Below are 12,438 nucleotides of genomic sequence, written 5' to 3'. Positions count from 1 at the left end.
GAAAATTTTTCTGCAGGAATAATCCTGGTGAAGGATATTCAGACAGCACATGGATCCAGCTTTTCAGGCATCCTTTATTCAGGATTTATTAACACAGCTTTTCCTGCAAGCCAGGAAAAAAAAAAAGTCAGACAGACATTTCGGGCGCAAACATGTCTTTCTGGCAGTCTCAGATGGTTCACTTTCAAATCTGGGAACACCCACTCCTCCCTACTGTCTGGAGCAAGGAGGTCACTGGGGTGTTTTAGTGCACTTTAATGACTTTCTGCAGGAAAGACAACCCAGCCTCAAAGCTGCTCACCTTCCAACAGATTAACTAATTATTCTGAAAAGCACTAAAATGACCACTTAATGAGAACTGTGCATCATTTTATGATCTGTTTTGTGCAGTACAGTACATTACATCAGCCAGGCACAGTGTCAGTTGTGCCATTAAAGTGTTGATTTTAGGACGTGTGTTCAGGCTCACAGGGATTCTGGTCACTACAGCTTTTCACCTCATATATCCCCTTCTAGTAGAAATCCATGGAGGACAACTAGTACTTCCCAACACCTTCCTTGTTTTTGAGGGGGAGATGTTTGGGGAGGGTAGGATGGTGGGGATGGGATGACTTAGAATGAAGATAGCTCCAATACAAATACTGGGCAATCCCCTTGAGCATCCCAAGTGTTTTGGTACTCTGGCCAGTAATCCTGCTGCAAGGAGATCTAAAGAGAATGCATCCAGATGCTTAAGCAGCCTAATGTCAGGGTGTTGTCATGCTGTGGCCCCCTTTGCCTTTCATTGCCCCACGGTGCTGTTGTACCCTCTGCACCTGCCTTTGCCTTACAGAAAAGCTATTTTAGAGCCTGCCAAATTCAGTAATGTTGATCTATTTCTTATCCCTCTCCCTGTAATAACTAGTTGCCGTAGTTACCTCATGTATCTAAGGCAACCAGATGTTACAGACGGAGGCACTGAAATAGCATCAACAAGTACAAAAATTAAATTATTCAACTATTTTGCCTGAGTTAAGCCACTCAGGGCTCCTTCCTTCTTGGCTCTGGAATTTGCCACTTCTTCTGATCAAACCTGCTGGCCTGTTCCCACCTTTCTACTGCAGCTGTTTGGAGCTGTAGACATCCCAGTGTCTGGGATGGAAGGGAGTGATTCCCCACTCCCCTTCCCTCAGGACTGATGGTCATTGGACTGCTTGACTTTTCTATCAAGGACATATTTATGGGCTCACAACATATGGAAAAATGTGGCAGTGGGGAAGCAAGGGGTATTTACAGTTAGTGCAGACCTGGAAGCAATGACCTGATTTTATTCAATTTGGGAAAAAACTACTCACCGAATGCAGAGGATTTATCTCACTATCGGTTGGGGATTTTTTTAATAAGAACTTGCAAGACTGTCAAGTGGTTTCTAATTTCGAAGTACTGCCCCATGGAGAACCAGTAGCTTCTAAGACATCAACAGTGGTGCTGTTTTCATGGCAAGTTGGCCAAACTCAAAATACTAAGTGTCTGATCCCTGTTCCCACCTCACTAAGGAGCTCTCTGAGCTAGCAAAGAGAAAAGTAAATTGTTTCTTATGTATAATTATTTTCCTTAATAAAGTTGCAGCTGTTCCAAGTTGCCCAGAGAGTTGGATGTCTAGAATGAGTCTTCCTTCAGGTGGAGTACAACATGGGGAATTGGAAAGACAGCACTGAAAATGCAAGAAGCACGAGGTGCTGCAAGAAATAAGAACAGCAGTACATGCACATGTTGAAAATCCCTGTTCGAGGATAACTGCCCTGGGTGAGTAATATTTACAAGCTATGAGCCAGTCCCAATGGGAGTTGATTTCCCTATGGTTGTGCACAAGTTACAGAACTTTTAAAGATTTGTGAGCAGGAATGGTTATGTCTCCCCTCCATGCCCTTCCAAAAAGGCCATGAGATAGATGGAGAGGGGCCTGCATGCCAGGCCAGGTAGGAGAGGAAGGAACATGCACTTTGCCATGTGATGCAAGCAAAAGAAGTGTATCACCAGGCTGCAGTCGAAGGTAAGGTGTTCCCAGAAACACTTTTAGAGCATGTGATTCCCTAAAGAATTTTTCTCCAGCTGCAGTGCTGTATGGGTGGCTTTGCTTGTGTTCCCAAGCTGCATGCACAGGCAGGGCTGCTGCTTAGCTGGTAACAGCCATGCTTGGAGGAGGAGGATGGCTCTGTGCCATACAGGTACCCCAGAAAAGAAAGAGACAGACTCCCTTGGAGAGTGTGAGATGGGGGTAAGCTGGATGAGGTATGTCAGTCCTGAGCTTGTACAGCTTTTTGTGTATCTTAACTTGCTTTGTTTAATCATGGAAAAAAAATCCAGACTGCAAAAGTCCTTGGGTTTTTGAAAAATAAATTTCAATGGAAAAGGAAGGGTTAAGCAGGGATGCCAACCAGGGATGTATTACAGGGAAAAGTAAAATTAATTCAGTAAGGTGCTGCCTTTATTCTATCATGGGTTTCATCTTACAGCTGTTGTCTTTTCACTCCCTCATTTTTTCAAAAGCTCAGATTTCCATGTGAGAGCCCAGGGAGGGCACCTAAGCAATTAATTTCACATGGTAAAAGCACCTTCCTCTCAAGGTTGTAAAAGCAGAAATTAGACATAACACCCTTCTAAGGCATCTTTCTCAGGCTGGAAGGAAGCAGGTGTTTAGTGTTACATTAATTTTAAACCCATAATTAGTGTAGCTTGAGTCCTGGACCTCATCCAGTTTAATTCATTGTATTCCTGCAAACAAGACTCCCCTGCTGATTTTATGTGAATGCAGCAGGCCAGGTCTTCAGCTACCCAAGATTTTCCTTAGAATCTTTGGGGTGCAGGAAATGAGGTGCCAGGGAGGTGCCATATGGGTTTCTATATGTCCTCTGCAGCAGAAGTGTGGTTGACATGGGCTGTGCTCCGGCTGCTCACTGGCCATGAAAAGTATGTTGGTGGCCCACAGGCGATGGTGTAAGAGAGCTGCCTTTGGCTCCTCTCACTGCTCAATGCCCTCCAAGATATAAGATCATCAGAAGCTGTTTAATGAGGTTTTTGCTGCATGCCTTCTTTTTTCTCAATCCAGTGGATCCACTTTGGAGTGCTTATGTTTGATGGAGGATTTTTCATTTCCCACTCTATCTTGTGCAGCTGTGCTGGTGGGGTTGCTCCTGCTGGAATGGGAGCTACAGCTGTTGGCAGGGAGGAGGCATTGCAAGCACCTTTTGTTTTATCTAGTTTGGAGAAATAAAACACCAGGATGAGCACTGAATAAAGCAAGTTGGACTGCTGTAACAAATGGCATAAGGGATTGCTTTTGTTTGCCCTCTTGGAAGCAAATTGATATCACTGGGAAGTACTTCATGTTGGAAGATACAAAGCAGGCTCAGCCTGGAGTGAGGCAGGGAAGAGGATGCAACCAAGCCATACCTTGACTAGCTGTTGATACCACAGAGCTTTTGAAGTAACTGTTATTACTTATGTGTGTGTTTCCTCTTTGGAAAGCTGAGAGGAATTCCAAGGGGTACTCTGGGGAGTGGTACCCACCCAGGCACTGGCTGTGGCGTTGTGGCTCTGGCACTGTGGTACAAGATCACAGTCTAGTTGTGAAGCCAGGCAGTGTGGGTCAATCCTGTCTCTGGCTTTGCTAAGCTGAGGCTAAATATGAGCTACCTGATTTAACTCTTGCTTTGTACAGCTGCTGCTTGGCAGAAAGTATCTGGGACAGGAGCAGAACAAGGGGAAAATGAGAAGACATGTGAGGGGGGAAAGAATTTGTGTGTTTCAGGCAGGATTTTAATTTATCTGAGCATTCAATTGACCAGAAAGAGACAGAAATGCCATTGTGCCAAAACCGCTTGGGAGCTCGCCCTCCTTCCGGGAGAAAGCCGTAAGGTCAAAGTGAGGGGAAATGGAGGTCTGGAGGAGAGCTTCGGAGGGAGACCGAGGTCCTGGAATCTGCCGGGTCATCTGCAATCAGACAGAGCAGAGAAAGTGAGAAGTGCCATGACTTACTGGGGTTTTACTGAGCTTGGTAGGATGTCTGTTAGCCCTGTGTGAGCAATTAGTGCTGATTAGCAGTTCCCTCTGCTGGCTGAGCTAACGAAGTTATCCCTTCGGCTCTGCAAGAGTGCTGCTGCTGCAAAGGTGCGCTAGGCTGAGCTGTGTGGTATCTCCACTCGTGAATTAACGACATAAGGCGGGACTACCGGGCAACTACGCAGCAAATAAAACCGTGGCTCACTCTACTGCCACTGAAGTCTTCTCTGGTAATAAAAAGAGCAGAGCAGCCACGGATTCTTTTTCTAGGAGTGATTTTGACAAGCATTTCCCTCAGAGCCATTGCTGATGTTACTTTGCATTCCTTTGACCACTGCATTATTTTGTGGAGATTTTTGCTCTGTGTGTATGATACATCCTGTGTGTTATGGAGCTTTGAGCAAGGACATAAGTCTACTCATTATTTTTTATAAAAATAGGGGGTTTGATACTCCATTTTTGAAACAGACCAAAATATTCTTGTTTTTCTTCAAGGAACAATAAAGCAGAGCACTAATTTGACTTCAACATCTCTTAGACAAAATGGAGATGTGGTGACTTACCACATCATTAACAAGTTGTGATCTAACTGATATAAACTTCTGAAGGTTTAGGTCACGCTGAAATAAGAAATGAAGTCAGGTTCTCATCATCTAAGCCATCTTTCCCTTCTGCCCAAATGAATCTTTTTGATGTGGGTCCTCAGGGCAGGAGAGCTCATGGCAAAGCCAGTGTCTGCTCACAGACTTAAACAACATCAGCTGCAGTCACCGCTCAGTGATCCTATGAAAACAATTTTACAGACAGATGTGCTTTTGTTACCTTTCATGTATTTAATATTCTTTTTTTTTCCTTTTTTTGCCCAAACATGGCCTGTGAATGAGAGGCTTCTCCTTCTCTTTACATTTTTGTCATTAATTTGCCTGGTGCTTTTAGACACATCTGCCCTCTTCTGCTCTCTGTGGAGGGGGGTTAATGTTAACTCACCTGTGCAAAGTGCTTTACAAATGAGCATAAAGAAGGCCATGAAACTGTTAAGTAGCTTTTTTCTCTTCCAGGGTACCTGGCCCAAGCCCAGTGTCTTAGACAGCCAAAGGCTTTCCACGAGGAAATTCCTGTGGGTTTCTGTGAAGAACCCACCTCCCCTTGCCACCAGCCCCCACCACCCAGTCCGGACACAGGCCTGAGGCAAAACCACTGCCTTGTTCCTCCTGCCAGAGAAATCCTGCTTCACTCCTCCCCAGCTGAAAGCTGAAATATGTGCTTCCCGTGCCGTGGCTCGAGCTCCTCAGGAAAACTTCAGCTACATCCAAATTAATAACTGAACACAAGCATCCCAGCCTAAGAGCAGGCTTACTGTGGGAACGACTGGATGCTGGCAGCGAGATTGGCTGCCGCGGGAGGTGAGCACGGCCAAGCTAAACAACCGCCGTCTGGTCCCATGTCCTCCTCCTCCTCGTGAGCAGCAGCACTTCACTGCTCACCATGAGGCCGGGATTGGGGAAGCCTGGTCACTGGCCCCGCTAGCCAAGAGGTGAGGGAGCCCCTTCCACACCTGGCTGCGCCAGGACTTTGGGATCTAAAAACATGGGATACTCAATGTACCTGGCTCCGTGTACTATAAACCACTTTCACCTTCTTACTCGAGCTGTGGGAATTTGCATACAAAAAGCCCCATTAGGCCCTAACAAAGGATATTTAGATTGCTGGTGTTGAATTACCAGAAGCAGGCAGTTTAGTTCTGAGTAGAAAGTGTTTCCCATTTAAAAGTGAAATGGTGTCATAGGAAGGCTTCCCTCACCTGTAAATAACAGTTGTACTGCTTTGCTTGCTGGGTCTTCACCACAATGTTCAAATTGAATTTCTGTAATGACAGAGATTGAGTTCCAGGAAAGGTAAAATTTCATTCTTTTTTTTTTTCAGTGTTACATATTTTTACATAAGGTGTTGACCATTTTTTATAGATGTATTGTTTCACCATTAACAAGTGAAATAAATATGGTTTATGCTACAAATAATATTAACCAACCAGACAATAATGGCAACAAAGCTTCAAACAGAATCACTTCTCTACAAGACCTTATCCCTGTTGTGGTTCAAGATGTTGGGTCCAATGAGGTAAAGACTAGGTCACATAAAATTATTTTCAACTCACTCCTCATCCACCAAAGCTCAGTCGAGGTTCAAGTCACCCCTTGTTTTATATGCTGGGCTGTCTGAACCACAAATGTGTAACCCTCTCAGTTTAAATGGGCTAGGAGGCTTCATTGCAGGTGAGAAAAGCACTCAGATGGAGCAGGCACAGTTACAAATATATTCTTGACATGCATTTCCTCTGGTGTGCACCTGTGCTTTTCGTGCCTTAATCACAGGGGAAATTCAGAAGTCCTTGTGTGAAAACTCAGAAGTATTGGTATGCAAATAGAGGAGTGTGACTAAGTAGTCTCACTGCTCCCACTATTTCACATGAGAAGTGCAGTATTGACAGGGCAAATGTGGCATGCTCTGTGTGCCCTATCAAGGCATTTCAGTCCCTGACTGTGTGTTTGGGTATATGGATGCATCAAATCTAAGGTAAGAGAAGCACTTTTCCTTAATTAAACAACGTTTAAATTGGTTGGTCCTTGGGAGTTCCTACTGAATTAATTCTCATGCTGTAAAAGGGGTTTTTCAGCTCCTCAGGTTGAATGAGAGCTCCCTCTGAGATGCTTTCTGTCTGAAAAAAATACCCAAATGTACACAGGGAGGCTCAAGTGGAAATAGGCCAGGAAAAGCATCCTAGGAAAAGGGAGTCAGTAGCAGCAAACCAGAAGTGGCCTAGGAGCCCACAAAGTCCAGCTGAAAACCACTGTGGGGTTTCTGGGACTGGTAAGGGCCTCACAGGTGTGTTCAATGTGATTCTGTCCCATCCTGGGGACGTGTAAATCTGAGCACATGAAGATGACCATGCCAACAGGATGATGGAGGAAGGTTTTGGTCTGGAAAGAGGAGACAAAGGAGAGAGCAGGCAGGTGGGGAGATGCTCAGCCAAGAAAGATGAGAGAAAGGATTCATAATAAGGTGCAGTAAGAAACGTGTTGGATTTCAGACAACAACACATGCCGTCAATAAACCTGCTGTTTTAGAGAGAAAAGGAATGAAAATTCATTTTGAAGACCCTAAAAAAGAATAAATCTTTTGTAGCAAAGCTGTATTTAATTTGGTTATAATCCACTGAATTGAGATATATTTCAACTTGACTGAAGACTCCCAAGCACGGCTCATAGGAAACCAGATCATTTCTGGCAGAGGGAAGAAAAACTGTCTGTTAGAACTAAGTTCTCTCAGCTGGCATGTTTATCACCAGAGATCAATGAAAACCAGAGCATAAATAAAAGCAGATTTTGAAAATGAACCGATAGACATTCAGGCACCAAAAAGCATTTCTTTTTCTGTATGTCTTATTTTTCTTCACTGGAGAAAATCAGATTGAAACATGTTTTATTGACAAGCATGTATCTTATTTGCACATTTGCAAGACCCATAAACAAGTGACCCAGTGTCATGTAGGTCTCAGATTTGCTGCCCTTTCAGACCTATTAGTTTGTGGAGACTTGGATGTGGTGTGTCTTTCAAGGTGGGACACAGTGTTCTGCTTTAACAGGAAGCACGTGGCCCAGCTTTAACCACATAGCAGGACTTAGATGGGAATAAAATTACCCAGCAGCATACTGATGATTTTATAAAAGCTTAACTGTATTTCCACAGGGTGCCTTGGTATTTCTAAGTGAAAGAGAGAGTAAACAGTATGTTTGTATTTAATAACAGAGATATAGGGGCGAGAGCGTCCCACATAGGCATTGCTATATTGCTCCCAGGATCTTATGCAATGTAGAAGCATCTGGGATTAGTGTCCTTGCACATATCTTCTTGTGTGCCTTTCTTTGCTTTAGATTCAAATGTACTGGAAGAGTTGAGCTTCTGTTCAGTGTCTGCCCCACCTGACCTCTATCCTCTGTGCTCTTTGCCCTCTATTAAACAACACAGCATTTTGTTTCCATCCCCTGCAATATTATTGCCATATGTTGTCTGTCTTCCATGTCTCCAACTGCTCCCACTTGGCCTTCCTCCCTGAATTTGATTCTGGGCTCTTTTTTCCCTTCTTTCTGCCTTCTTCTGTGCCCATGCTCTGAGGAACACCATCCCTGTCCCCGCCAAAATGGACAGCCCCTTGAGCTGATCTTCCTATGACCCTGCACTGTCTCCACTTTCTGAACAGCTAAAGAAATTAACAACACCAGGTTTCTCTGACACCACTTTCCCTGCTTTAAGGGAGCTTACTGAAGGTATGCACAAGACTTTTATTAACTGGTTTCACTAGCTATCTTAAAGAACCCTGCTTTTTTATGGTGCTGATAAAAGAAAAGAAAAGGACTAAGCCACCAGGGTGCTGAGACAAGGGCACTGTACACAGATCAGTATTATTTCATTGGTTCCATATATTTGCCTATTTATTGTCCACTCCATCTGGCCTTATATTTGTGCCGTGAACTCTCCATCCTTTTGTTCTGGATTTGTGCTGAGTACAGCAGGATCCACCCCTTGATTAAGATCCCAAAGGCTTTCTATAACAAAAAATTTAAGAGGAAGAGTAGTTGAAATTTATCTGTTACCAACAGTTGTTATGGCTGGAGTGAGACTTTAATATAGAATTCAAACAGGGAAGTCTTTTATTTACAGACTATTCCTGTGCTTTTTGTATATAAACATGTGCTTTACAGTGAATTGTTTATAATCTAAGTAGCTTTGAATCCGTATTTCCTTTAGAGAAACAACAAATCAAGAAAAAATATGACCAATACAGAAAGGTGGAAAGGTGTTTTTGTTATATACTGTATTTGAACTAAAGCCTGTATGATAGCTGCTATGCAGTACTCAAACATCCTGGTTGCAAGACAGAGAGGTCAGCATGCCTGTCCGTCTATTGATCTTACTTTATTTTTTTCTTTCTTTCCTGAGAACCACTAAAGTCCTTAGATAGTAATAGGAAGGTGTAATGCAGGAGAAAAATGAGGTTGGATGAAACAAAGGCTTGATTCAGTGAAGTGTCATGAGAGAAGTTATATTTTTTCTGGTTAAAAGAAAGAATCTTATCAGGACTGTCTCTTTGATTTGCCCATACTATTTGAAGCAGATTCCTGGTATTTAATGAGCTGCAAACACAATGACAGCTATAATTTGGCTAATTGAAAGCGACAGGCAAGGATTCTTCCTCAAAGGCAGGAAAAACCCTACTCATTTCTCTTAATAGTTGGTTGGCCAGTCTGGATCTTCTCATCAGCACAATCTGGTGAAATACTTCTCCAGCTGGGTCAGTGCCTGGGCCTTTTCTGAGAGCACATCCTGGCCATGTGACAAATTGTCATGCAGAGACCTGCAAGGCGTCGATACCCTGACTGACACTGCAACCCAGAGCTGTCTGGTGGAATTCCCTAAGGAGCAAGGGGTGTTAGATGCCTTGGGAGGCAACGAGTCCCCACCAGCTTGTCAATTCTGTACATCTGCACTGCTGAGTTTTTGTTACTCTCATTACTTAGGGCAGCGGGATTAGAAATGGCCTGCGTGTGTATCTGTTCCAGTCACACCATTATGTGCTTCCTTTATGCTTTTGTTGGACAGTTTATTGTCACAGCTAGTAGAAAATCATCTCACCAGTTTAATCCCACCACCTCTTCCTAGCATACCTTGTTTCACTGCTTCCCCTCCATACACATGTTCATTAAAAATTTTTTATGTTCCCATTATCTACTCATTCTAATTTAAAATTAAGATTAAAATATGGTCAAAGCAGCTTTCTTTTCTTGCTTCTTCTTTCAAGCCATTATGTCAGCAAAGGAGGGTTCTCATTTTGCTGAGCTAAGTCAGAGTTGGGAGTTACTGGTCTGAGTTATGCTCAAGCCTCTGCAGCTTAAACCAGGTACTTAACATCTCTCAGCATCTCAACCTTCTACCTGCAATGTGAAATGGCAAAAAGCCCACCTGTTCTGAGCTTTACCATATTGCTCTTGGGAACTTGCTGTAGGATCTTATGACGGAAAGTTTGCAGGGACATGAAATGCTTTTTTTCTGGGTGCTGCTAATGGATAAGCACTGCATTTTTTGTAACCTCTTATGTTTACACCAGTCAGTAAACAGTGTAACAAACAGCAAAGGGGAGTGATGGGAGCCATTTTGTGTTCACACTGCATGCTTGAAATGTGAGTGAAAACTACTGATGGGGACCAAGCCACCTTGTGATAGCATCCCATCCCTCAGTCCTGTGTAATTTTTCACCTTTCATCTCTGTGGGATATATCCATTACTTCTACCCAATTGTTCAGTTAATTTATGCTTTACTCTGATGCATATCCATGTCACTTTGTCCTGACCACTTCTCCTGCCAGCTCCCCATGTAGGTGAGCATTCCTCTCAGTCCCACTGCAGCACTACTGTGTCAAAGCAGCCCCTTCCCTGTCTGCTGGCAGATGCAAATGGTCAGTCAGACAACATGTAATAAGTTGAACTGTGCTAGTGCAAAGGAAATGGATGGCCCTAGGAACTCATAAGCATTCATAACTTATCCAATTCAAGTAAATCTGTGTCTTACAACTCTCACAGAGCAGGATCACTTACCTGTACATTAGCACATCCAGTCTTATGTGAATGTCTCAGAAAAGGGAGCCAAATAAAATGCACTCTGTGTGTAACATGGCTGCCATCAATCAAGTATTGATTTTCAAGAAAACCCACACCTACACACCATGCTATTATAAAGCTGTGTAGTTACAAACTCAGGAGGTCATCCCACAGTGTCAGTGAGACCTTACCAAGTTGTGGTTTGATACCAATCAAATTATCTTCAAAGAATTAGCATAGGAAGAAGTTCTCCCCTCTCCCTAACAAAATTGAGGAATAAATAAGCTCCCCCCTTCCTTCACTTGAGGCTGGGAAGATAAGCTTATTTCCTCTCTCTCAACAGCTTTAGAGACTAAAGAACCTCACCAAGTTAAATAGAAAGGAGAGCAGCAGAGAGCACCACTACAGAGAATAACTCAAGGGTTTCTTATATTACTCCACCCAGTAGTGCATAAAGAAAACCTGCCTGAAATAGTAGAAATCACCTAACTAAAAAAGTGTATTGATTGCCTTTCCTTCTGCCTTCAGGTAATATTTAACATACAAACACACACACACACACACACACACGCACACACACACACGCACACACCCTGCCTTCCCCCATCTTCTGCTTTCTGGAATAAGAAGCCCTGCCAGGTCCCTTCATTCTCCCCAAACTCCATGAAGTATGGCCATGAGCTGTCGTGCCGAGCAGTCACACTCCTCCCAGATCTGTTCATGCACCAGCCATCACAGATCTGGTGGTGCTCTGCCCCATCAGACAGGAATGATACAATGCCACATGATGCCACCACCGGCATCTTTTCGTGCTCCAGCTCCTCCCAGCTGGAGGAGCTCTCTCTCTCTCCAGGGAGAAACCCCAATGGGGGAAAACTGAAAGTGCCTTGGGCTCAGCTCCTGAGTCCACTGCTCATCTCTTCTGCTGGAATCCTGGATTGGCACCAGGGCTGTGCACTTCAGCTCAGCATCACCACCGCACATGGCCAGGTGCCCAAAGTGCTGACCAAAACTAGACATGCAAATTATTAAAACCACCACTGCTGCCACCACAGCGCTGTACAAAAATTCTTGTTTTCAATATGACAAATGACTGAAATACCACCTCCCTTCAAAATAAAAAGGATATTGAAAATAGAGATTGAATAGTTCAAAGCATGTGTAATAGGAGATGAGGCCTCTGCCAAATCATTTGTGAGTTTAAGTAAGGTCAGACTTGATAACTAATTACTATTATGTCTGGGATGTCTGTTTCATGCTCTCTGCCAGATACCAAGTTTTGACCTTGAAGAGACTCCCAGTGTAGAGCTAGCAATAGCTCTAAAGCAACTGCCACTGAACCAAGCCAGCAGATTTCACTCTAGGCTCAGGAAACATCTTGGGTGTATTTTCATGACAGCTGAAGCTGGTCTAGCTCAGAGCTGGAACAAGCACAAGTCCAGGCAGGTACTTGCTTTGCCCTGACACAATGTTTGTCTCATGATGAGAACAACTGAAAGAGCAAACCAGAAAATCAACAGACACAAAACTGAAATTATCAAGTTGAAAAAAAAAAATCCTGTAACTTTTTCCTCACTCAACTGCCTGAACTAATTTGCAGTAGAGAGAGAAAAATGCCAGCAGCAGACACTTTTGTCCAGCAGCCTTACAGAGCTGGGGTACGTGAACAGGTCAGATAGAGGAGCAGAGCTCAGGCTTCTCTCCTGAGCACTGGAAATCACTGGCACCTTTTTTTGTCCTATG

This window comes from Geospiza fortis, unplaced genomic scaffold (assembly GCF_000277835.1).
Source record: "Geospiza fortis unplaced genomic scaffold, GeoFor_1.0 scaffold58, whole genome shotgun sequence".
NCBI lineage: Eukaryota > Metazoa > Chordata > Aves > Passeriformes > Thraupidae > Geospiza > Geospiza fortis.
The sequence above is the reverse complement of the archived record's forward strand: the minus strand, read 5'-3'. Positions refer to the sequence as shown.